The 26,262-nt window shown below is 43.5% G+C and overlaps 1 pseudogene; it reads left to right on the top strand.

Moving 5' to 3' along the window:
• Positions 1-21,295: 21,295 nt before the first annotated feature.
• On the top strand, positions 21,296-25,468 carry LOC109575844 (ribonuclease H2 subunit B-like; annotated as a pseudogene).
• The last annotated feature ends 794 nt before the right edge of the window (positions 25,469-26,262 follow it).

Below are 26,262 nucleotides of genomic sequence, written 5' to 3'. Positions count from 1 at the left end.
CTTACTGAAATCCTCCCAAGGTTTGGAATGCCTTCCTCCCTCCAGTCTGACAACGGGCCCAAATTCACATCCCAAATCACCCAAAATTTTGCATGAGCCCTCAAGTTCCTTGGAGGTTTCACATTCCTTATCATCCCCGGTCTTCCGCTAAGGTTGAGAGAGCCAACCGAGTCCTAAAAGAAACTCTGACCAAATTAACCATCAAACTTCATCGAGACTGGACTAAACTCCTCCCATTAGCCTTCTTTAAGGTCTGGGCCTTACGGGAAAAAACCCTTAAATATCAGTCCATTTGAGGCCATGAATGAGAGGCCCATAATACCTGTGGGTCTCCCCTCCTCCCAAGACAGTCCCAAACTGCCTTCCCACCTCCCTTTTCCTTTACTTGCCCAGATACAAGATGGCCTTTGCAACATATAGGTAACTTACTCCCTCGACCACACCCCAATCTTCCATACCCATCCCTTCAAATAGGAGACAAGGTCTATATGACAGTTCAGCCCCCCTCAGATCTAACCCCAAAATGGCAAAGACCCTACACGGTAATTCTGCTGACCCCTACCACTGCAAAATTAAAAGAAATCACCCCTTGGGTATACACCACCCAGTCAAAAAAGGTTACACAGCCCAATGATGAAAATGCTTGCCAGACTAATACTTATCAAGTTTCTCACACAGGCCCTACAACTTGGAAGTTCTCACGGTTTCCACCGGCCCCAACTGGCGATGGATGAGCCTGTCGGTTTCACGGCTACAATTATTCCTGGGACGACTTCTGGCAGATATCTGGGTCTCGAGTCCTCAAGGATCCATGCTCGAACACACTGAAGATTACATCTCCACCCTGTGGCTACAGGAAACCTTTTGTAACTTTTACCCCTTCTCAGACCATTCATGCTTATCATCTTCCTACTCACTTTTGGGCCTTGTTTGTTTAATCTTTTCCAGAGATTCCTCCAAGACCAAATCCGAGACATTTCCCGAGACCAAGTCAAGACTGTTTTGCTTGAGACCCTGACAGCTAGAATAGAAAATCAACACTATGGGCCTTGGACTTCTTCCTCCCAGATCACAAAGCATTGACTCTCATTTATCAGCACGAAGAAGCCCTGAACATTAATGGCACCTGCCTCTCTTTCTCTTTTTGTATATATTCCTTAGGGTCTGGAATGAAGGACAGTTACATGGCTCAAAATAGGCTGGAGTTAAGATTCCCCTCCAGGTCCTCCCCACCATTCTATGCAAAACAAAGAACTCTCTCACCCAAAGAGAAAAATGGACATTAAGGCTGATTAAGCCCAGCTCTCAGCCCGTCCAGCCTCTGCCGGACCTCCAAAATTCCTTGCCCCAGCCCTTTAAGAGATAACTTACTCCTAACAACCTTGGAGAAGAACAGGCCCCCCGAAGACAGTAGCTTTCCACATAGATGCCTATATATACTTACTCTTTTCTTGGGTAAGTGCAGCAGCTCACTAATCTGCCTCATTAAAGGTGATCTGTTCCTGTAAAGTGCCGGTCTCGTTCTTTTTCTGAACCTCGCTTTCTCTAACTCCCTTACCCTACACCCACAAACGCTGGACGCCTCTGTGCTGAAAGAACTTTGCCAAGTCACCCTGTCTCCATGTCCCCTCGGGGTTCTGCTTCCCAATTTCAGCCTTCTCCTTTGCACTCAATTCAGCTTCCTAAGACATGGGCCTCAGCATAGCATATTTGCAGGGGTTCTGATATGACTGGGACTGGGGGCCTGAAGGGTAAAGGGGAGGAAGCAATGACCCTCAAGCCCTTATCGTTTTGTCATGGCAGTGTGCAAAGTACAGTACAACCCAGAAACACAACTTTTGTTCAAGCTTAGCTTCTCCCAGTTCCTAGATCGGGCATGAAGATGTGCTGCCCCCTTGTGGACATTTCTGTGAACAACAACTTTCAAACCTGGTGCTTAAGGCTATAGATATTCACAAGGCCTGTGGGGTCCCTAAATAATCCCCGCCCTGGAGAAACATCCTGTGGTTGGTAATGCCACTGCTGCTGCTGCTAAGTCGCTTCAGTCGTGTCTGACTCTGTGCGACCCCATAGATGGCAGCCCACCAGGCTCCTGCATCCATGGGACTTTCCAGGCAAGAGTACTGGAGTGGGTTGCCATTTCCTTCTCCAATGCATGAAAGTGAAAAGTTAAAGTGAAGTCACTCAGTCGTCTCTGACTCTTTGCAATCCCATGGACTGCAGCCTACCAGGCTCCTCCGTCCATGGGACTTTCCAGGCAAGAGTACTGGAGTGGAGTGCCATTGCCTTCTCCAAAATACTAGAAGAATGCAAAAGTGTGCCTAATTTCAGAGCCTATTTCAAGGCGAAAATTCTCCTCACTATTACAACATGTCAATGAGCCTGGAAAGTTCTTCCACCTCTCAACCATGAAAACAACCGCCATGCAAAAGGACAGCCGAGGTGGCATCTGGCGCTGGTCCTCTGCTAACTCTACAAAGAACAAATGTTTGAGGCCACTGGAGAAAACAGAACCCTGCCCGCCCCCGCCCCCCCCCCCCACCGTGTTGCTGCACAGAATGGAGACTGTTAACAGGCTCTCTACAGACACAGCCTGCAGGTTTGTTCAGAAGTGAAAAATACACCTACCAGGAGATCACTAAATCACACTCCGGGGCTGCTATCCAGAGAAAACCATCCTCCATCACGCCTGAACCCCAATGTCTCTAGCAGTGCTCCACAGAAGAGCCAAGCATTGGAAACCACCAAAATGTCCATTCACAGATGAATGGATATGGAAGACGGCCTACATACATGCAATGGATGATGACTCAGCCAGAAACACCAAGAAAATCATGCAGCTCTTCCGCATTGATAGTCCCTCAGATGATCACACTGGCCCCAGGAAATCAGATAGAGAAAGATGAACAGTATACATACGGCAGCTTTCAGGTGGAATCTAAAAGCATCACAAATGAACGAGTTTCCCCAACAGAGACAGATTCCCAGCCGGAGACATCAAACTGAGACTTGGCAAAGGGACGTTTGGATGAGGGGAGAGGTAATTGAAGAGGTTTGATTAAAACATACCAAATTTGAGTGACATAGGGAGATGGATTTATATGCTGAGAAAAATGGAGCTGGAGATGTAGAAAGATAAGACTTGTGGTTCGATAGGTACAGCTGTAAATATGGGGACAGGAAATTGTTTACATAGATACATTGGTAGATATAAATTGTCATCTCTATCAACAGACAGCTACACAAACATTCAGAGATAAAATCTAAGATAAGATGATATAGAAATAGCTGGATATAGAAAGATTGGATCCATGTATATATATATGAATGGATCATATATATGATCATATATCTATGTAAACAAAGCTAGTCAAGGTGATGGAATTCCAGTTGAGCTATTTTAAATCTTAAAAGATGATGTCAAAGTGCCACACTGAATATGCCAGAAAATTTGGAAAACTCGGCAGTGGCCACACAACTAGAAAATTCAGTTTTCATTCCAGTCCCAAGAAGGGCAATGCTAAAGAACGTTCCAACTACCTCCCAACTGCACTCATTTCACGTGCTAGCAAAGTAATGCTCAAAACTTCCCAAGCTAGTCTTCAACAGTATGTGAACCAAGAACTTCCAAATGTTCTAGCTGGATTTAAAAAAGGCTGACGAATTAAGAGATCAAATTGCCAACATCGCTGGATCACAGAAAAAGCAGAAGAATTCCAGAATAACATCCACTTCTGCTTCTTGACTACACTAAAGCCTTTGTGTGGATCACAATAAACTGTGGAAAATTCTTAAAGAGATGGGAATACCAGTCCACTTGACCTGCCTCCTGAGAAATCTATATGCAGGTCAAGAAGCAACGGTTAGAACCAGACATGCAACAACGGACTGGTTACAAATTGGGAAAGCAGTATGTCAAGGCTGTATATTGTCACCCTGCTTATTTAACTTATACACAGAGTACATCATGAGAAATGCTTGGCTAGATGAAGCACAGCTAGAATCAAGATTGCTGGGAGAAATAACAATAACCTCAGATATGCAGATGACACCACCCTTATGGCTGAAAGCGAAGAGGAACTAAAGAGCCTCTTGATGAAAGTGAAAGAGGAGAGCGAAAAAGCTGGCTTAAAACTGAACATTCAGAAAACGAAGATCATGGCATCCGGTCCCATCACTTCATGGCAAATAGATGGGGTAACAGTGACAGACTTTATTTTCTTGGGCTCCAAAATCACTGCAGATGGTGATTGCTGCCATGAAATAAAAAAGACACTTGCTCCTTGAAAGAAAAGCTATGACAAACCTACACAGTGTATTCAAAAGCAGAGACATTACTTTGCCGACAAAGGTCCATCTAGTCAAAGCTATGGTTTTTCCAGTGGTCATGTATGCATGTGAGAGTTGGGCCATAAAGAAGGCTGAGCACCAAAGAATTGATGCTTTTGAATTGTGGTGTTGGACAAGACTTTTGAGAGTCCCTTGGACTGCAAGGAGATCAAACCAGTCAATCCTAAAGGAAATCAACCTTGTATATTCATTGGAGGGACTGATGCTGAAGCTCCAATACTTTGGCAACCTGATGCGAAGAGCTGACTTATTAGAAAAAACCCTGATTTTGGGGAAGACTGAAGGCAGGAGAAGGGGACGACAGAGGACGAGATGGTTGGATGGCATCACCGACTCAATGGACATGAGTTTGAGCAAGCTCCAGGAGATGGTGAAGGACAGGGAGGCCTGGCGTGCTGCAGTCCATGGGGTTGCAAAGAGTCGGACACGATTGAGCGACTGAACTGAACTGACTGTGTATAAGACATTGTTCAGGCCCTCATGGAGTTTACAGTCTAGTGGGAGACTAGAAATATTACAACTATTTATGACCAGCACTGGGGAGAAGAGCACGAAGGACACGAATCAAGAGGCTGTTCTTGAAGGATGAGTAGGAGTTCACCAGGCAGAGAAAGTGCTCTTAACCACCTCTGATTTGAGGTTGCTGGAACTTAAAAGAGGGAGGCTCAGATTAACTCTTAGAAACCTGAAATGGGCAGAAATTAACGTTCTCACACACAGTGCTGCATTTCACGTGGAGCACACGCCTCCTCTAGTCCCTGAGCACCTCGCTCAGGGGCACCAGGGCTGAGGACTCTCAGTGCAGTCTCTTCCCACTGCTCCCGGCCCCCCACGCTCCTGGTGTCATCCTACCAAGGGTTTTTGACACCCTTTCCCTTTTTTGCCTTTTCTTCTCCACACAGGCACACACAGGGAATGCAGGTGAAACTCACGGTGACTTGAATCTGGTACCTCTAACAATGCATCTGCCCCAAGAGCAGACTGGAATCAGGGGCGCTGCTCACCGAGGATCAGTCCCAACTCTGGAGCAGCCCATCTGATGCCCCAGATTCCTGCTTCTCACTGAGGCTTAATGTTGTGGGCACAGCTCTGCTGCTCCAGAGTTTCCATCCAGAATATAGTCCCTCTTCCAAAATCAGACTTGCAGAGCCTAACAGGAAACACCAATTCACATTCCGTTTAAAATGATCACTTATGGAGAAGGAAATGGTAACCCACTCCAGTATTCTTGCCTGGAAAAGTCCATGGACAGAGGAGCCTGGGTGGCTGCAGTCCATGGGGTTACATGACTGAGCATGTGTGCATGAGGGTGGAGGGTGACGGGTTGGTAGCAATAAACTGGGAGAACTAAAAAAATAAATAAATAAAACGATCACTTAAACGACCATGAAAGGAAAAAGTGTCCTGCCATGACTCCACCCCCATTCCTTGGTCATCCTTCTCAGAGCAGCTCAGAGACCAGAGTTCTGATACAGTTCTGGAAACTCTGTCACCTTTGTGACTGGATCTGCCATTTATAATTTTTGATGCTCAGACTCAGATTAAAGAGAGGAAAAGTGAAAGTGAAAGTTGCTCAGTCGTGTCCAACTCTTTGCAACCCCATGGACTATAAATCCATGGAATTCTCCAGGCCAGAATACTGGAGTGGGTAGCCTTTCCCTTCTCCAAGGGATCTTCCCAACACAGGGATCGAATCCAGGTCTCCCACACTGCAGGTGGATTCTTTACTGACTGAGCCACCAGGGAAGCCGAAGGGAAGGAGAGGAAAGGACTTGAAATTTGGTGGGTATATTTTATCTTTATTATCCATGATAATGAAAGAGAAGAAATAAAGATAATCTCTACTCCCATGAAGGCAAGGCTGACCTCTAAATCCTCCTGGGAAAGATGAACACAGAATACCCAGTCCCCAACACTGAATATGTAGTCCCCAGCAGATTACAACAATCAGCTCTCATAATATGTGGATCTTAGCAGTGTCTTAAACACATACCTGTGAGCATGCAGTAGATCCTCATGAAACATTCCTTTCGAGAATGAATACTTGTTGTCCCCCACAACAGGCTTGCTCAGACTCCGCTGCTTTCCCCAGGTCCTGCTCAACTGGCAGGTGGTGAGCAGAGAATGTCATCTTTTCAGAAGGTGGTGGTGGTCTTCACTGGCAACAGCAGTATTTGTCTTCAGATAGGGTGGTTGTGTGTAAGGCACTCAGGCGCGGTTCTTGATTTCTTTAATTAATCCTGCCAGAAATGAAGTCTGCGGTAAGCAACTTCAGTGGTCATTCAAATTGCAAATTAATGACCTTCATCCCAGATTTGGAGAGTCATACCCTCTGAGTGTGGGGCCCTAGTATTGGTTTTTTAATGAGATCCATAAGTGATTGCTATAGATGGGAAATTCTGATAAGCAACGTTCAAAGTCATTTTCATCTTTGATTCCCCACTGGGATCATTTGTGTATTTTTTAGAACTACCCTCAGAGCTTCTGTCAATTCATCTTTGGCAGAACTCAGATCAATGATATCTCAATGAAGTGGCCCAGGTTATTCTATCACGAGGCTGGGTATACACTGGGAGGCTCCAGGTTCATTCCTGAGACCTAGTAGAGGGTCTGGGCCCTGGGGAGGCCTGCTCCGCACAGACATGAATGGGGGACAGTCAGTCTATCTCATGTTCCCGGCGTCAGCGGATGTGCAGGTGTCTCTAGGAGACAAGGGAGGAGAAACTCACACAAACTCCATAAAGGAACTCTGTAAACGCACAGATTTTCCCAGGCCCCCAAAAGCAATGGAAGAAGAGTTAGAACATCCCTTGCTGGGCGTGGGGAAGCCTCTGGTTCTCACTTCAATTGCCATGGAAGATCATCAGAGCAAAAGGAAAACCCTTAGAGGATTTAGGAGCATGGGGAGTGGAGCAGGAGAGGGACCTCTGTGACAGCGGGACACAGAGGCCTGGACTTCTCGAAGGAATCCCCCGTGAAGCAGAGCCGCCCAAACCACATTTTAAGGCCTCAGTTTCTCCTTCGCCTCAGACACCATCCCTGCGCAATCTGCGTTATTCATCCCTACCCACCTGGGTGCATGACTGTTGTCTCCTTTTCTTCACATCCCAGGGCTCCTTTCTTTGCTCAAAAAAGGTGACGAGGTTCAGCTTAGAGACAGCAAGACCTGTTTATTAAAAAAAGGAACATGAGTCATCCCCGAGATTCTACAATTTCCAATCTACTACAGTGTTCAGTAGAGAAGATAGGTCACTTTAAGTTATAGAAAATTATTTCATCAAATAGTATTTCCTGACAGCCCCTTTAAAACACTTAGGAAGCATTTCTAATTTGCAGTTCCTTAACTCTACTTCCGAGTACTATTCAATCAAAACCATGTATACATGTTTATACGTGTCTGAGTCCCTTTGCTGTCACCTGAAATCATCACAGCATTGTTAATTGGCTATACCCCAATACAAAATAAAAAAGTTTGGTTTTTTTTTTTTAAAGGAATAGATATCTGATTTTAAGATGTGGGCAACATCTCATTTCATTTTAAATATCTAGAATGATCACTGATCAAGAGTGAAAGAGCCAGATCAACTCAAGACATGAGGACAAGATGAAACATCCTGAAGATTCTTTTTTGCATCAACAAACCCCTATTTCCTTAAAATGATTTTACTTCTCACCTGTGCTGATTGCAGCATTTTAAGGTACCTGAATTTTAAGCATTTTAAGAGTCCTATAGGACTCTTGTTTTCTTGTCCTGGAGATACAAACTGTAATAAAATGAATTCTTGTACATGACTGTGGAATAAAATTGCAAATTTATAGAACATTTACTTACAAAAGCCTGAACAAAGGTAAGAGCCTCCACTTTTCAAAGCCATCTACAAGTAAAGGAAAATGAAGCAGTCAGGGGGAGTATTCACTTGAAATGTGGTGGGTTTTAACACCCATCTCTCAGTAAATCCCTCCAAAACCCTATTAACGATGATGGGGAAATTATTAGCTTTTCAGTTGAGGAACCTGGGCAGACAGCCCCTGAATCAAATGAATAAAATTAACGTTAGCTGTAATGGGACAAATTGGTATCAGCTGACCAATACACTCATCATCACTGCTGGGATAGTTTTGACAAAAAATAATGACGACGGCAAAAAAAAAACATTAATCTAGGATATCCCAAGAGGTCCAGTGGTTAATCCTCTGCCTTCCAATGCAGCGGGTGTGGGTTCAATCCCTAGTTGGGGAATTAAGATCCCACATGCTATGCAGTTTCGGAAAAAAATTAATACAATTAATCACGAGAGCAGGTTAAACACATTTAAAACCATATATAACTGTCATGTCCTGTACTTGGGTGTATTTTAAATAGGAAGTCTTGCCTTGAGGCAACTGAGAGCTCTCTCTTTCAGAACTTTGAGTTATTCTAAGCCATATAGCGGAGAAGGTAATGGCACCCGACTCCAGTACTCTTGCCTGGAAAATCCCATGGACGGAGGAGCCTGATGGGCTACAGTCCGTGGGGTCGCTAAGAGTCGGACACGACTGAGCGACTTCACTTTCACTTTTCCCTTTCATGCATTGGAGAAGGAAATGGCAACCCACTCCAGTGTTCTTGCCTGGAGAATCCCAGGGATGGGGGAGCCTGGTGGGCTGCCGTCTATGGGGTCGCACAGAGTCAAACATGACTGAAGCCACTTAGCAGCAGCAAGCCACATAGCAACAGCTTTACTGCTGCACTTTCATTATCCTTGTCTACACAGACTGGTGCTACATCCAGACAGGACCTAGACATTGCGTATTCTTCTTCTTCACTGATATGCCAGGACCCACCCTCACAACCAGTGGGAATCTTGTATCAACACATCCCCAAGGTGACCTGACAAAAAGGGAACATTTTCAACATTTGCACACTGGTAATTCATGGCAGGAATTCCTCATGCTCTGAAGAGATCTTGGATGGAGAAAATGGAGAGAAGGCGATGGGATATGAGAGGAATATCTTAAAGAGCTAACCTGGGGTATTACTAGAAAAAAAAAAATGTATTAAAAACTAAGTTGGTCAGCACCACCCAGAGATCAGAAGTAAATGTTCACAATTTCTAAGTACATGGGATTTCAGTAAGGGGGACCCAGCCTCTGATGTGGATCCCAGACTTTACCTGAAAACCTGCCACTTCCTCCTCTTCCTCCTCCATTTCTGGGTTTCTTTCTCTGGCCATATTATGCAGAGAAATCACACCTGTGCATCTTTGAAGCATCAGCTCTGCCCTTTCACCTGTTCACGCTCTGAGGCAGGTGGCCCTTGAAATGCAGAAAGGCCACAGCGTCCCATCCTTTGTCATGTGACAGAGTCAGGAAAAAATGAGCTCCTACATCTCCTTCCCTGTTTTCCTAAGCCCTTCGGTCTCAGAGTCAGCCACCACAGCTGTGAGAGCAATGGGGAATGTGGGTGGCACCCACAGAGGCTATTAACCTTTCCTCAAACCAAAGGCTGGACTCAACTCTAAGTGCCTCTAACTCAACATAGTTCATATTTCAGAACCAATGACAGGCAAACTAAATTAAAAAGAAATGGATGGAGAAGGAAATGGCAACCCACTCCAGTATCCTTGCCTGGGAAATCCCATGGACAGGGGAGCCTGGCGGGCTGCAGTCCATGGGGTTACAAAAGAGTCAGACACAATTTGGCAACTAAACATCAATAGCATTTTGATGTATAATAAAAACAAAACGTCTGCTCAAAAAAAAAAAAAAAGAAAGAAAAAGAAATGGAATTTCTACATTAACTGAAATGGTTTATGCACCCCCTTCACAGAGTATTTCTAAGACCCTTATTAAAGATAAAATGGAAAAAACACAAACTTCTCAAGTGCTGGAATCTCAAAGAAAGCATCTGAACCAGTAAAGATAAGAAGTCAGAGGATAAATGGATAGCAGACGACTAAAGCACAAGGAATGACACAGTATCACTGCCTGGGCGTTTTTGGCAAAAATAAATAAAATCTTAACCTGAAACAATCATGAAAATGTCACTTTTTTGCAAATTTCAATCCATACAAACTTTCCATTTCTTCTTCCCATTTCATCCATTTCTTTCTGTGTTCCTAATAGTACATTTAAATAGCAAGACTTTCCTAATTATAGAAAATAGACTCTCTGACTTTTTTAGAACATTATGAGGGATTCAAGATTATTAAGGTCATCCTGTTTATATGTGCATTTTCTTTTTTTAAACTTTTTATTTTATATTGGAGTATATATAGTTGATTAACGATGTATTATTTTCAGGTGTACAGTAAGTCAGTTATATGTGCATTTTCTCAATCCTGTTCCAAGTGAAAAATGTATCCAGATATAATCACTACATTTTCTCCCACTTACCTAAAATCCAAACACCTAAACCCAACTCAGCGGGGATCTTGGATAGCAGTACATTCCCTTGTTGATGTCTCACTAAGGGAACACTTCTAATACTTGAAACTTACAAACTCATGGTGGTAATTCTTCATCCTCTATAAGTAGGCTGGATTCAGACAAAGGAGAAAAGGTTCTGGGACAAAAGAGTATTTTAAAGAGTTGGCCATGACTATCACAAGAATAAAAGGGAAAAAAATCAGGTTGAAAACAACCTCACTAGGCAAGAAATCAGGAGAGAATTAATAATTTGGACATTCTCAATCCATGGCATTTCAGGAGGAAAAGGGGACAGAGCTTCTAAACCAGGACAGGGTATTCAGCTGGTGACGATGGTTTAGTCCAACTCTTGCTACCCCACTGACTATAGCCTGCCAGGCTCCTCTGTCCATGGGATTTCCCAGGCAAGAATACTGGAGTGGGTTGCCATTTCCTTCTCCAGGGCACCTTCCTGACCCAGGGATCAAACCCAGGTCTCCTGTATATATATTTACCTGAGATGCTCCTCTTCTTCCTCCTGCTCCAAGTTCTTTTCTCATCAATATTGTGTTGAGCGGGGCTTCCCTGACGGTCCAGTGGTTAAGATTCCATGTTTCCAATGCAGGGGGTATGGGTTCCGGTCGGGGAACTGGGATCCCGCATGCCCTGAGGTTTGGCCATAAAGTTTAAAAAAAAAAAGTTGAGGAATGACATCAGCATCTTGAGATTAGGCCTTGGGTGGCGTCAGCACAGCTCCTCCCCCGCTTTCCACCACACCCACAAGCCAAACTTTCAAAGCCCGACTTGAAAAGGTGAAAAGGCCAGTCTCTCCACTCCTTTGTCTCAGAAGAGATTCAGGAAAAAACAGGTCCTACATGGAGACCAAGCTGTGAGTTTGTCCTTTGTCGTCTACACGTGTTCTCTCTTCATAAACATCCCAAAAACAGTGCAGGCGGGGTATGCGGGCTGCACTGCGTTCCCCTTCCAAGCCTGCGTAGAGCAGACTGCTGCCTCTTTCTGAGGTCGGCCTCAGCTCTCACAGATGTACTCAGAAAGCCATGTGCTTAACCCTGGCCGCACCTCAGAATCACCGGGAGCACCTACTTAAATCAGCACTGACTCTCCCACAGGACCAACAGACAGGCTCTGGGAAGCACACAGGTGATGCTCGTCTTAATACTGGTCATGAGATCCCAACAGGCACTCAGTTATACACTGAATACGGACGTGTAATCCCTACATATTTTGAATGGCCATCTCACATGCTGTTTCATTTTGTACAGTTTTCCCCACAGTTTCCAGGCTGAGTTTATTTCTAGGAAAATGCATTATTTCAGATACATAATTGCACACTTGGGGCTCCTTTTCGTGCCTGAATTATTTAACAGGCTTCTCCATAATACTGCCCGCTCCATTACATGAGTAAGATTATATTTATACATGTATTTATACGATAAGCACGCAAGCATGCATTTACAGCTGTATTATGATTTACTGCTCCTTCTGGCCCATAAAACTGTATCATATGCCATTCTCTTATAAATGACTGTTTAATAATTATACTCAGGAATTACACAGGAGCGAGTAAACTAAAAACTGACCAATGTGCAAATATAATTTATATATATATATCTCATAAGATTAGGAAATCCTCTAATAATTATCAAAGAAAAACAAAAGGGGGATTTCCCTGGCAGGCCAGTGGTTAAGACTTCACCTTCCAATGTAAGGGGTGCAGGTTTGATCCCTGGTCAGGGAGCTAAGATCATACTTGCCTCAAGGCCAAAAATCCAAAACATAAAAACAACAGAAGTAGTATTGTAACAAATTCAAGAGGCTTTTAAAAAAAATGGTCCATGTTAAAAAAAAAATCTTTAAAAATAGAAATAAATAAAGGCGGTTCCCTGGTGATCCAGTGGTTAGGATCCAGAATTTTCACTGCCATGGCCTGGGTTCAGTCCTTGGTCAGGGAAGTGAGATCCTGAAAGCTACGTAGTGCAGGCACCCCCAAAACACCCTGGGACCATCCCAGGGTTGGTCCAGTGGTTGAAGCTCGGAGCTTCCACTGCAAGGGGAACCAGGATCCCTCCTGCCACTCGACCAAACAAACAAACTTCAGCAGTACCTTGCTGCAAACTGAATAAAGTTCAAGTTAAAAAAAAAACAACAACAACAAAAACCTGGATACTCTGCAGTCATGAAACAAGAGAATGAAGGGGATTAGAATTAAGAAACAGTAATCAAAGAGACTGGCCTTTTATTTTAACATAAAAGTTATGCAAACATGGAATCTCTGATGTATAAAATCTTGTGCATTTTATTAAGTTGGAACTGGACATTTTTACTGATAGATTATTTTTTAAAAAGAGTGAATATCACAAGATATATTGGAGCCTGACTTCTGTTCTCTGAAATTCATTCATTTATATCTCTTTAAGAATTGATTCCTTTTCTTCAAGAGGGAAGGCCATCTCATCAAAATGACAGAGCACTGACATCTGCAGTAGGAAAAAATTTACTGTCTCCATTAAGCACTTCATACATCCTGAATTAGAGAACACAGTTCTATTCCAGTAACTGCCAAGCAAATGGATACACCATTTCTGCCCAAGACATACTGATTTCTGTACATTCACCTTACTCCTTTTATTATAAACGTGTGGTGTTACAGGCACATACCTGCATAATCCTGAAAATTTAGTGTCTGATTCTAGTCATTAATATGAACAACAAATTGGTTTCAGTCCTTAAGAGTATATTAAAAGTCAGGCTGAAGTATTACTTGGACTCAACACCAAGACATCAAGGTCATTTTGTGAATTACACTAAATTGATAGAAATTATAATCCCAGTCTCTTTTTGCTAGTTCAGCTCAAGCTTCAGAATTATTTCATCTTCCTGTGTGGCTAATGCAGAATCAAACCTGAAGAAGCACCTTCTCTGACATGAACATGTACCTAAATTCCTGACACCCTTTCTTCCATTGAGAAAGGAGACTCATGGAGAGTACCCTTTCAGATTGAAAGAAAAAAATTATCACCTGACTCCTTTCTATGCCAGGATGGGTTCAGTGTGATGGTCAAGACAGCCAGTACTTACACTGGAGGGAGGTAGGCATAAACCTAGGTACGGGTCTGTGGAACTTTGCTGGTGGACCAGTGGTTAGGACACCACCCTTTCACTGCTGTGGGCGGTGGTTCACTCCCTGATTGTGGAACTAAAATCATACATGCTACATGTGGTGCAGCCAAAAAAATAGAAAGGAAAAAAAAAATCTAGGTATGGGTTTGTTATTGTGAGACTTCATCTTTCCTCAGAAGCACAAATATCTTAGTTTTGGAAAATGGAAGATATTTGTGAAAAACTTCATCCCAGTCATTAATTACTAAAAAACAACTACAATCTACTAGTTATTTCCACAGAGATTATTAAAGAGTTTTGAGAGACTTTTTTTTTTTATCCCAAAAATAAAAGTCAGAAAGAGGCTCAAGTGAAGGAAGCAGGAAATACTGAGTTGACCATAGAAACTGGAAATACACAGGAGACTGAAAGATTTTACAGAGGCAATAAATAATGCTCGAATCAAAAATCTGGAGGCCCATCAAGGGGAAGGAGAGCCAACCTAAAAAGTTCCCAATGGCCAAATGGAGATCGCCTTGAACGACAAAATAAAGAGCACAGCAGTGAATGATAACATAAAATATTCAATAAATACCTAGGGCTCCGAATCAATCTTAGAAAAATAACTACAGGAATAAATGAAGAAATTTATTCCTTATACAAAAATGATGAATAAACTAGGGAGTTGTTCCTCTTTTATAATGGCGAAGCTTATTCCAGTCTCCCCGCCCCAGCCTTTCCTTGAGTGTGAGATGCACTTAGTGATTTTCTGTAAAGAAGAGAGTATGGAAAAGGAAACCAGAGCTGTCACAGCGTGATGGGAAAACTTTTTTCCGGTCACAATATAATGAGGATCTTCCAGTTGAAATATCACTTTTCTTTAAATTGATGTTTTCTATGTGTGCTGAGAGCAGGTCCTAGGGGTCATGAACTCCCTGAGCTCACGGGCAGGATGTGGGTCTCATGCCACCATTGCTTTTTCGTTTGGGGGCAGGCCCTGTTGCTGATCAAGCCTGGATAAGTAAACCTGCTTTCTTGAGTCATCGTTAACCTACAGGGGTCTCCCGTATGTTTTTTCCTATAATCCCCTAGTGGGGTTAACCATGTAATCACCTACTTTGTCCCATTATTCTGTGCTATCACAAGTATGACCAAATCAAGAATATGGACTGGATATTTAAGATGTGGGCAATGGCATTTTATGTCATTCTATATTTTTTAGTATTTATTTATTTGGCTGTGTGGCACACAGAATTTTTGACCTTCATGGCGGCATGTGGGATCTTTAGCTGTGGTATGCTGGGGAATTTTTCTTTTGTGGTGATAAGATGGTCTGGAATTAGACAGTGGTGATGGCTGATAAGTATGTAAATATAATAACAAACTACTGAATTATACACATTAAGTGAGAAATAAATAAAATTCTAAAACCAGAAAAAAAAAAGTAATACTGATCTATCAGGCTGCGGGCTGTTGAAACTGGACATTTAATTGTCAGTTCCAGGGCAAGGTTCTATTGATCATCCAGGGTGCACAGCAGAAAGACAAATACAGATAAACAGTTCATCCTCTTATCCAGATAACATACCTCTGAAATGAGGAGACCCAGTGAACAGTTCCCCATCTCCTTAGATGGAGACATGTATCTCTCTGTGCTTTGAAAAATGACTAATCTTCATCTGAGAGAAACATCTCATTGTATCCTATGGTCTTCTGCAGGCACACCTGTTACATTGAGAGTGAGAGGCTCTGGGTCAGCACCAACCATCCTTAGGTATCCAGCAGGTGTCTGGATAGGAGGTAGGGTCTCCTCAGGACAACACTCTGAGATCGACTTTTTGCCCTTTCCACGAACTGCTCAGGGAGGCCAACTCTCAGCACTCTTCACGTCTGGCCTTGGCTGGGCACCTGACCCATACGTGTGACCATACACTGCAGAGCTCTGCATGGCCTTCATCTTCTTCACTGGTACAATAATGGGGTCAGGTGAGATCAGGGAGACCTGAAGATTGTACCTGGGAGCATCAGGGACCCTCAAAGGGGTAGGAGGTAACTGGTGAACAAGAGTTCTGAGACCTGAAGAATGCTAGTAGAAAATGTAAAACAGGATCCTCTTCCACAGGACCTCTCCAGGGCTTTAATGTGCTGATGAGGGAAGCAGGATAGTTACAGCGATTAAGAGCACCAAACCCTGGAGCCACACAGACTTGGGCTGACCTAGTGATTTGGGCATTCATTATCTGTGTGACCTTGGGCAAATCACTCAACTTCTCTGAGACTTAGTTTCCTCATCCCTAAAAAGAGCATCTCCTTTTCATTATAGGGGACTGGAATGCAAAAGTAGGAAGTCAAGAGATACCTGGAGTAACAGGCAAATTTGGCCTTGGAGTACAGAATGAAGCAGGGCAAAGGCTAACAGAGTTTTGCCAAGAGAACACACTGGTCATAGCAAACACCCTCTTCCAACAACACAAGAGAAGACTCTACACATGGACATAATCAGATAGTCAATATCAAAATCAGACTGATTATATTCTTTGCAGCCCAAGATGGAGGAGCTCTATACAATCAGCAAAAACAAGACCAGGAGCTGACTGTGGCTCAGATCACGAACTCCTTATTGCCAAATTCAGACTTAAAGAAAATAGGGAAAACCATTCAGGCATGACCTAAATCAAATCTCTTTTAATTATACAGTGGAAGTGACAAATAGATTCATGGGATTAGATCTGATAGACAGAGTGCCTAATGAACTATGGATGGAGGTTCGTAACATTGTACAGGAGGCAGGGATCAAGACCATCCCCAAGAAAAAGAGATGCAAAAAGGCAAAATGGTTGTCTGAGGAGGCCTTACAAATAGCTGTGAAAAGAAGAGAAGTGAAATGCAAAGGAGAAAAGGAACAATATTCCCATTTGAATGCAGAGTTCCAAAGAATAGCAAGGAGAGATAAGAAAGCCTTCCTCAGTGATCAGTGCAAAGAAACAGAGGCAAACAATAGAATGGGAAACACTAGAGATCTCTTCAAGAAAATTAGAGATACCAAGGCAACATTTCATGCAAAGATGGGCTCAATAAAGGACAGAAATGGCATGGACCTAACGGAAGCAGAAGATATTAAGAAGAGGTGTAAAGAATACAAAGAAGAACTATACAAAAACATCTTCACGACCCAGATAATGATGGTGTGATCACTCACTTAGAGCCAGACATCCTGGAATGCGAAGTCAAGCAGGCCTTAGGAAGCATCATTACGAACAAAGCTAGTGAAGGTAATGGAATTCCAGTTGAGCTATTTCAGATCCTAAAAGGTGATGCTGTGAAAGTGCTGCACTCAATATACCAGCAGGTTTGGAAAACTCAGCAGTGGCCACAGGACTGGAAAAGGTCAGTCTTCATTCCAATCCCAAAGAGAGGCAATGTCAAAGAATGCTCAAACTACCGCACAATTGTACTCATCTCATATGCTAGCAAAGTGATGCTCAAAATTCTCCAAGCCAGGCTTCAGCAGTACTTGAACCGTGAACTTCCAGATGTTCAAGCTGGTTTTATTTTTTTATTTTATTTTTTTAATTTTATTTTATTTTTAAACTTTACATAATTGCACTAGTTTTGCCAAATATCAAAATGAATCCGCCACAGGCATACATGTGTTCCCCATCCTGAACACTCCTCCCTCCTCCCTCCCTCAAGCTGGTTTTAGAAAAGGCAGAGGAACCAGAGATTAAATTGCCAACATCTACTGGATCATTGTAAAAGCAAGAGAGTTCCAGAAAAACATCTACTTCTGCTTTATTGACTATGCCAAAGCCTTTGACTATGTGGATTACAACAAACTGTGGAAAATTCTTAAAGTGATGGGAATACCAGACCACCTGACCTGCCTCCTGAGAAATCTGTATGCAGGTCAAGAAGCAACAGTTAGAACTGGACATGGAACAATAGACTGGTTCCAAATCGGAAAAGGAGTACATCAAGGCTGTATATTGTCACCCTGCTTATTTAACTTATATGCAGAGTACATCATGAGAAATGCTGGATTAGATGAAGCACAAGCTGGAATCAAGATAGCTGGGAGAAATATCAATAACTTCAGATATGCAGATGACACCACCCTTATGGCAAAAAGCAAATAAGTACCAAAGAGCCTTTGGATGAAAGTGAAAGAGGGGAGTGAAAAAGTTGGCTTAAAACTCAACATTCAGAAAACGAAGATCATGGCATCTGGTGCCATCACTTCATGGCAAATGGATGGGGAAACAGTGGAAACAGTGGCAAACTTTATTTTGGAGACTCCAAAATCACTGCAGTTGGTGACTACAGCCATGAAATTAAAAGATGCTCCTTGGAAGAAAAGTTACGACCAACCTAGACAGCATATTAAAAAGCAGAGACATTACTTTGCCAACAAAGGTCCGTCTAGTCAAGGCTATGGTTTTTACAGTGGTCATGTATGGATGTGAGAGCTGGACTCTAAAGAAAGCTGAGCGCTGAAGAACTGATGCTTTTGAACTGTGGTGCTGGAGAAGACTCTTGAGAGTCCCTTGGACTGCATGGAGATCCAACCTGGAGGATTCAATATGTCAAAGTGGGGCTTATCAAGTCTGTATATCACAGCTTGGCCTTGGTCCCTGTGGGAGCTCAGAAAAAGCAGCACATAGTTCCCTGGGGGTTTGGAAGGATGACCAGGAGGTTTCCAGGGAGAGGGGAAGGGGAAGGGAATCCAAGGCAAAAGAAAAAGCACAAAAGCATGGAGGTGGGATGACAGGAGTGGACTCGACAACTGCTCAGATGCAGACGTGGGGGAAACTCAAGCATGGTGAGCAGGAGTGTGAAGGAGGAAGCAAGGGAGAAGCTGGAGAGGTGGGCTGGACTGGAGCCCAGTCACTAGGAGCCACAAAAGAGCCCTAGAAAGCTCCTCTGTCAACTGCAGGAAGCGGTGGAGGAGAGCAATGGCGTGCTACATGCATGCGGAGGAGGGGCCCGCCTGGGGACGACCCTTGTCATCCCCAGCCTGATGGCTAAGATGGTCCTCTCTCTTGCAGGGAACACGGAAGGAGACCCGAGTCCAGCCGTCAGGCTCAGGAGAGCTGAGAGGGCTCTCAGACAACCAGGGAAGCCCCGAGGGGTTGGAGCTGGGCAAGCATTACACTTGAAGCTACTCAAGGAATGAGGGTGCAGGCAACAAACAGACGATTTTGACTGACATTCACATGAGATAAGACACAAACCACTCAACATCACAGTCATCTAAGTCTATGCCCCAACCACTAACACCAAAGAAGCTGAAGGGGAATGATACTATGAAGACCTAGAAGACCTTCTAGAACTAACACCAAAAAAAAAGATTTCCTTTTCATTATAGGGGACTGGAATGCAACAGTAGGAAGTCAAGAGATACCTGGAGTAACAGGCAAGTTTGTCCTTGGAGTACAAAACGAAGCAGGGCAAAGGTTAACAGTTTTGCCAAGAGAACACACTGGGTCATAACAAACACTCTCTTCCAACAACACAAGAGATGACTCTACACATGGACATCTCCAGATGGTCAATACTGAAATCAGATCGATTATGTTCTTGCAGCAAAAACAAGACCTGGATCTTACTGTGGCTAGATCAGGAACTCCTTATTGCCAAATTCAGACTTAAACTGAAGAAAGTAGGGAAAACCACTAGACCATACAGGTATGACCTAAATCAAATCCCTTATGATTACACAGTGGAGGTGACAAATAATCACGAGATCAGATCTGATAGGGTTTCTGAAGAACTATGGATGGAGGTCCATAACACTGTACAGGAGGCAGTGACCAAAATCATCCCAAGGAAAAAGAAATGCAAGAAGGCAAAGTGGTTGTCTGAGGAAGCTTTACAAATAGCTGAGGAAAGAAGAGAAGTTAAAGACAAAGGAAAAAGGGAAAAATAGACCTACCTGAAAGCAGAGTTCCAGAGAATAGCAAGAAGAGATGAGAAAGCCTTCCTAAGTGAACAATGCAAAGAAATAGAGGAAAACAATAGAAAGGGAAAGACTAGAGATCTCTTCAAGAAAATTAGAGCTACCAAGGGAACATTTCATGCAAGGATGAACACAGTAAAGGACAGAAGTGGTAAGGACCTAACAGAAGCAGAAGATATTAAGAAGAGGTGGCAACAATACACAGAAGAACTGTACAAAAAAAGGTCTTAATAACCCAGATAACCATGACGCTGTGGTCACTAACCTAGTCAGACATCCTGGACAGTGAAGTCAAGTGGGCCTCAGGAAACATTACTATGAACAAAGTTAGGAGAGGTGATGGAATTTCAGCTGAGCTATTTAAAATCCTAAAAAATGATGCTGTTAAAGTTCTGCATGCAGAAAGTCAGCAAATTTGGAAAGCTCAGCAGTGGCCACAGGACTGGGAAAGGTCAGTTTTCATTCCAATCCCAAAGAAGGGCAATGCCAAAGAATGCTCAAACTACTATACATTTGCGTTCATTTTACATGCAAGTAAGGTTATGCTCAAAATCTTTCAAGCCAGGCTTTGGCAGTTCATGAACTAAGAACTTCCAGATAAACAAATTGCCAACATTGGTTGTATCATAGAGAAAGGAAAAGAATTCAAGGAAAACATCTACTTCTGCTTCACTGACTAGATAAACAAATTGCCAACATTGGTTGTATCATAGAGAAAGGAAAAGAATTCAAGGAAAACATCTACTTCTGCTTCACTGACTACACTAAAGCCTTTATGTGGTTCACAACAAATTGTGGAAAATTCTTAAAGAGATGGGAATACCAGACCACCTTACCTGTCTCCTGAGAAACCTGTATGTTGGTCAAGAAGCAACAAAACTGGACATGGAACAAGGACTGGTTCAAAACTGGGAAAGGAGTATAACAGGCTGTATTTTGTCACCCTGCTTATTTTATGTGCCAGTGGCAGCCTGTTCATACAAAGGCCTATGAAGGCCTGGTGCACAAGTGAGAAGACAAGAAATCCTCTTGGCTCATCATGGTCACTCACTCACTCCAAGGATTCCACCCAACAGATACTAACTTTAAGCAAGACACTAACCTCAACAGGATACTAACCTCAAGCAGCTCCCACTGGATTAGTCCAAAATAAGCTTTAAATCTAAAGAATCAGACTGCCTACTGTCCAGGTCACAGCCTAACCCCGGGTACGCAGATACAATGAAACAAGGAGAAGCTGGCCTCTGACTCCTTATGCGAGAGGCAAAAAGTGACACCTCTGCAGACATGGGGAGCCAGTTTCGGAATTCTCAGCTTCGGAGGAATGTCCAAAACGTTTCGTTCAGTTTTCCCTTCTACTGAAGATATCCCGAATTCCCAAGGTTTTTTTTTTTTTTTTTTTTTCCTTTTAGTTGCTGCAACTAATCCCCATGCCGCAACTAAGACCTGGTACAAAGACAGAAAGATTTTTACCAGCGAGATATGGGCAACAGGCTTCTCACCTTGAGTCACGTGGAAAGTAGTGTTCAGGCAAAAGGGCTTAAAATGAAAGACAGTGCAGGTAGGTGTGTGTCTTCCTCGAAAGCGGACTATCCCAATAGGAGATCAGATTTTACGTTCCAGCTAAGAGAACAAGCCTCAGTCCCCGAAATCTCTTCCCACCTACAATGGATGAAGATTGGGCGACTTCGATTCGACGTATACTCTCCTGCTCCCGTTACCTGCAGCGCCAGGCTGCGGATGAGGCGATTCCCGGCGTCCCCAGCCCCACTCCAGCCCCGCGAGGCCCGCAGCGCCCCTCCTCCGCATTCCCCACTATCCAGCCCGCCGCAGCAGCGTCCCGGGGTCCACCTTGTTTCCACAGGCCAGCTTCAGCGAACCGAATGTGCCCCGGGTGCACAGGAACTTGAATACTTCCCAGAAGCAGCGCACATCGCTCCAGGCAGCAGGAGGTGCTGGAATCCGGGGGAGCCGTCGGGGAAGGCAGCGGCGCACACCTTACCCCAAGCGGCCTTTGGCCTTCCTGCCACGTGTGCGCTCGCCGCGACAGACACCAGGCTAGATCGAGAGAGTTCAGCGATTGGACGGCGGCCCCACGTGACGGGACGCTCACGTTGGTTGGGTGGCCAATAGAGGCTCAGCGAAGGCCTGGAGGGGCGGTTGCCGGCAGAGACGCTGGGAGCCTTGCCTCCATGGTATGCTGCTTTCCGCGTTAGGTTTAACTGCGCAGAACACTCCTGGCCAGATGTATGAGGTCGACTGTGGTACTGTGGTTGCTGTTGTGGAATAACTCTTCGTGGCCTAGCAGTTTGAATCCTTGTCGTTCGGTGTCAATATGGGCTTCCCCTCCCAGGTGTCGCCCCACATCTGTTCAATTGGACTGTGTGTTTTAACAAGTCTCCCGGGAGATCTACATGCGCCTTACATATGCTTGGGCACAGAGTGCCAGAGACCTGCAGACTCAGCAAGAAAGCGGACTTGGGTTAAGGCTTCTGACAATTCAAAAGGCCCAGATGTCCCAGTGCCCAATATCGTGAGCAGCTCATTACCGTTGCTACAAATGTTTGAGTAAACAGATTATGATTTGATGATAAAAGATAAAATTAAGAAACTTATTAATACGATGATGTTAACTAGAGCACCCTGAACTGGGACTATGGAGGGCAAGGAATACCTTATCCCACATTTATTTAAAAAGCAATGAAAATAAACCTCAGAGATGGCTAATGGACAAAAGATGATCCATTGAGTTCTGGGAGACCCACTCAAACTCTCCCTCAACTTCAGGGGCCAAAGTCACAAATTTAAGAGGCTACAGGGCCCAGGGAGGGAATATGAATGTGCAAAATTCCCCACACCGGTTACAGTGAGACAGGAAGGATGGGTGTGGCCTGTGATGACCTAGGGAGTGAATATCTTGTGTCTTACGCCTTCTCTCCAACCTTCCCTCAGTCTCTTCCTCTCTTCACTCTGTCCATTTCTCAGTTAAACCAATGAGCTAATGATAATATATACTCTGCTGCTGCTAAGTTGCTTCAGTCGTGTCCGACTCTGTGCAGTCATAGACAGCAGCCCACCAGGCTCCCCCATCCCTGGGATTCTCCGAGCAAGAACACTGGAGTGGGTTGCCATTTCCTTCTCCAATGCATGAAAGCGAAAAGTGAAAGTGAAGTCGTGTCTGACTCTTAGCAACCCCATGGATTGCAGCCCACCAGGCTCCTCCATCCATGGGATTTTCCAGGCAAGAGTTACTGGAGTGGGGTGCCATTGCCTTCTCCAAATATATACTCTGGGCCAGGCCTATTACAGGCAGCAGAGATGCCAGGATGACTTAAGGTCCTGGCATTCCTCCAGTTTTGGCTTTTTGCAAAACTCAATTCTAACTCCGTCCTGAGCTGGCCTAAGGCTTTATCTCCTTTTCCTTTATCTGATTGACTTTATGTACTGAATTGTGGCCCCTAAAAAGACGTTTTGAAGTCCTCATCCCCAGTACTTGTGAATGTGACCTTATTTGGAAACGGAGTTTTCTCATCCTGCAGCGGCTTGAAGCAGGATTTCAGTTGCCAGCCAGAGTGCCGTAATTCTAGGCTGCAGCAGTTACCTTCATGGTAATTGGAATCACTTTTATGAGGCATTTCTTCTGGCTTTTATGTGGCCAATCATCTTTCTTTGCCTGAAGTGAGTATATACCAGGCAGAGCAAGGTATATACTTGGTGTATCTCAGGGGCCTCCCATGTGTGAGCACACACCTCTTAGCCAAGATGGGTTCTAGTGGAGAGGCCTATGGGTAGGTTGCTATCACTTACATGAGGTGATGCCCTCTCCCTTTTGACCTCCGAGGAACTTTTCTGTGCATGTATAGTTGGGAAGGTCTCACTGACCTTGAGAATGAGAAATACGAGGTCTCTTATCTGCGCAGGGCTCAGCTCTTCTCTAAATCCTGCTACTTTGGAGTATCTGTCCACAGGGAATAATTCCAGCTGCTGAGCCTGGGGCCCATCTATCTCTTGCCTCAGAGTCATTGCAAATGTAGGCAAATTAAGGTCATTAGAGTGAGTCCTACTCTGACTAGTGTTCTTAGAAGGACATATGTACACCTATGGCTGATTCATGTTGTTTTGACAGAAAACAAAATTCTATAAAGCAATTACCCTTCAATTAAAAAACAAAAAGGAGACAGAGGTGGGAGAAAGCCACGTGGCCATGGAAGCAGAGACTGGAATCATACATCAAAAAACCAAGGGACCTTCTCCCGCCATTTGCCACTGAGGGCTGAGGCCTGAGGCTGCCAGAAGCAGATGAGCGGCATGACCGGCGGTGCCAACAGCAGGGACAGGGCTCACGCCTGGCCGCACGTGTTCCTGCTCCCTGCATTCTCAAAATGACAACATTTTTGAGATGGAAAACAGATTAGTGGTTGCCGGGATTAAAGAGTATTTAAAGGATGCTTCAAAGAAGATGAAAAGTAGGCTTGTGTTGGTAAAACTGGCTAACCCATGTTCAGGGGAAGGAGCCATTTACTTGTGCAATATGTGTCTACTGCAGCTTTTGAAATAAAAGTTTTCAAGGAAAAAAACCCATTCTTGGTTTATAAATGAATCAGTTCCATCAGGAGGTCTTCTTCACTTTGCCACACCTGTGGACCCGCTGTTTCTGCTTCTCCACTACCTTATAAAGGCCGACAAAGAGGGGAAGTTTCAGCCCCTGGATCAAGTTGTGATGGATGACATGTTCCCAGATTGCATCTTGTTGCTGAGACTTCTTGAACTTGAGAAGTTACTTTGACACATTACAGAAGAAAAAGAAATAGATATGAAAAAATACTGCAAGTACAGCAAAGAGAAGACATTAAAATGGTTAGAAAAAAAGGTTAATCAGACTATGGCAGCATTAAAAACCGATAAGGTAAATGTCAGTGCCTGGGTACAGTCTACTGCATTTTTCTCTGGTGGCCAGGTTTCCAGTGACAAGGACGAGGATTATGTTTGGTATGCCCATGGTCTGATATCTGATTATATCCCTAAACAAGTGATGACATCTAAATATTTAAAGCTTCCAAAACCTCCAGCTTCAGTGCCGAACCCTCCATCAGAGAAAGCAAAGTTATCAGATGAGCCTGTAAAGTCAAAAGAAGATTACACTAGGTTTAATTCCAAAGACTTCAAGACTGTAAAGGAAAATAGCAAAATGACCACAGCTCAGAAGGCTCAGGCTAAAGTTGACAAGAGTGGAATGAAAAGTATTGATTCCTTTTTCGGTGCAAAACATGTTAAAAAAAAAATTAGATTTGAACCGTTGAAAGTGAAATTGAGCAAAAATATCTGCCTTCTTCATGTCCCACTTTCATCCTTCCTCCTTGCTGCTGTACTTCCGAACCCTTAATTATCACCTTTTGAAAAAAGATAGGATGAGGGCAATTTTCAGATTCACTCAAACATTTCTTTGAATTTTGTGTTTCCTGAATATGGGAAAAGTAATTGGGAAACATCACGGATTATATATAGCCTTTGGAATTTATTTGACATCATGAAAAGTAATCAAGTGAGTAGAATTAACCTTTAGCATCACAAATTCCTCAATAAACTGACATGTGACAATAAAAAAAAAACAAAAAACAAAAAACAAGGGATGCCAAGGGTTGCTAGCAACACCACAAGAGAGGAATGAAACAGATTTTCCTCTGGAGCCCTCAGTCTTGACTTTGAAAAGCCCTAACTGAACGTCCGGTCTCCAGAACTGTGCAAGAATAAATTTGTTGTTTTAAGCCATCTAGTCTATGATACTTTGTTGCAGCAGCCCTGGGGAACTCATACAGATTGTTGATGAGTAACTAAATCAATCTAGAAAAGAAATGGAAAATTTTGTTCGAGCCAAAACTGAGGATTTATAATGTGGTCAAAACATCTCAGAAAGCTGAGAACTGTTCTACCTGTTAAAAGTCAAGGCACAGTTATATGTTTTTGAAGAAAGAGGGCTGTACATCAAATGATGTATTATTGACAGTTTAGATAACTGAGAACTAAACACCATGTGATCCCTTATGAAATCAAGAAGGAATATTATTTCAAGGAGTTGTCTTCCTGATGCTAGAATATTGTTTTTTTTTATGGCTGAGCAGCCATTTATGTCAATGGGGAAGGTTTGGCTGATGCACAATGCAGAATCAGGACAAAAGATGTCAAAGAACAAAGATTTTTTAAATTACATTTTTCTTGTCTTGCTATAAAATGTGAATTTTATTTCAGGAGGTGATAAGATTCAAGTTTCTTCATTGCCAGCCTCACTACACTACGTTCTCCCACCTCCAGGGCAGTCAGTGTCTGTATGTTACCTTACACTGAATTTTTGTTCATTTTTCATTTCTGTCTCTAGTATTATCTGTTGAGAATTCAACCATGCATCAGTTTTCTATTTATTTATTATTTTTGCTGCATCAGGACTTAGTTGC

Source organism: Bos indicus, chromosome 22 (assembly GCF_029378745.1).
Source record: "Bos indicus isolate NIAB-ARS_2022 breed Sahiwal x Tharparkar chromosome 22, NIAB-ARS_B.indTharparkar_mat_pri_1.0, whole genome shotgun sequence".
NCBI classification, from domain to species: domain Eukaryota; kingdom Metazoa; phylum Chordata; class Mammalia; order Artiodactyla; family Bovidae; genus Bos; species Bos indicus.
This window is presented reverse-complemented; position numbering and strand designations above follow the sequence as displayed.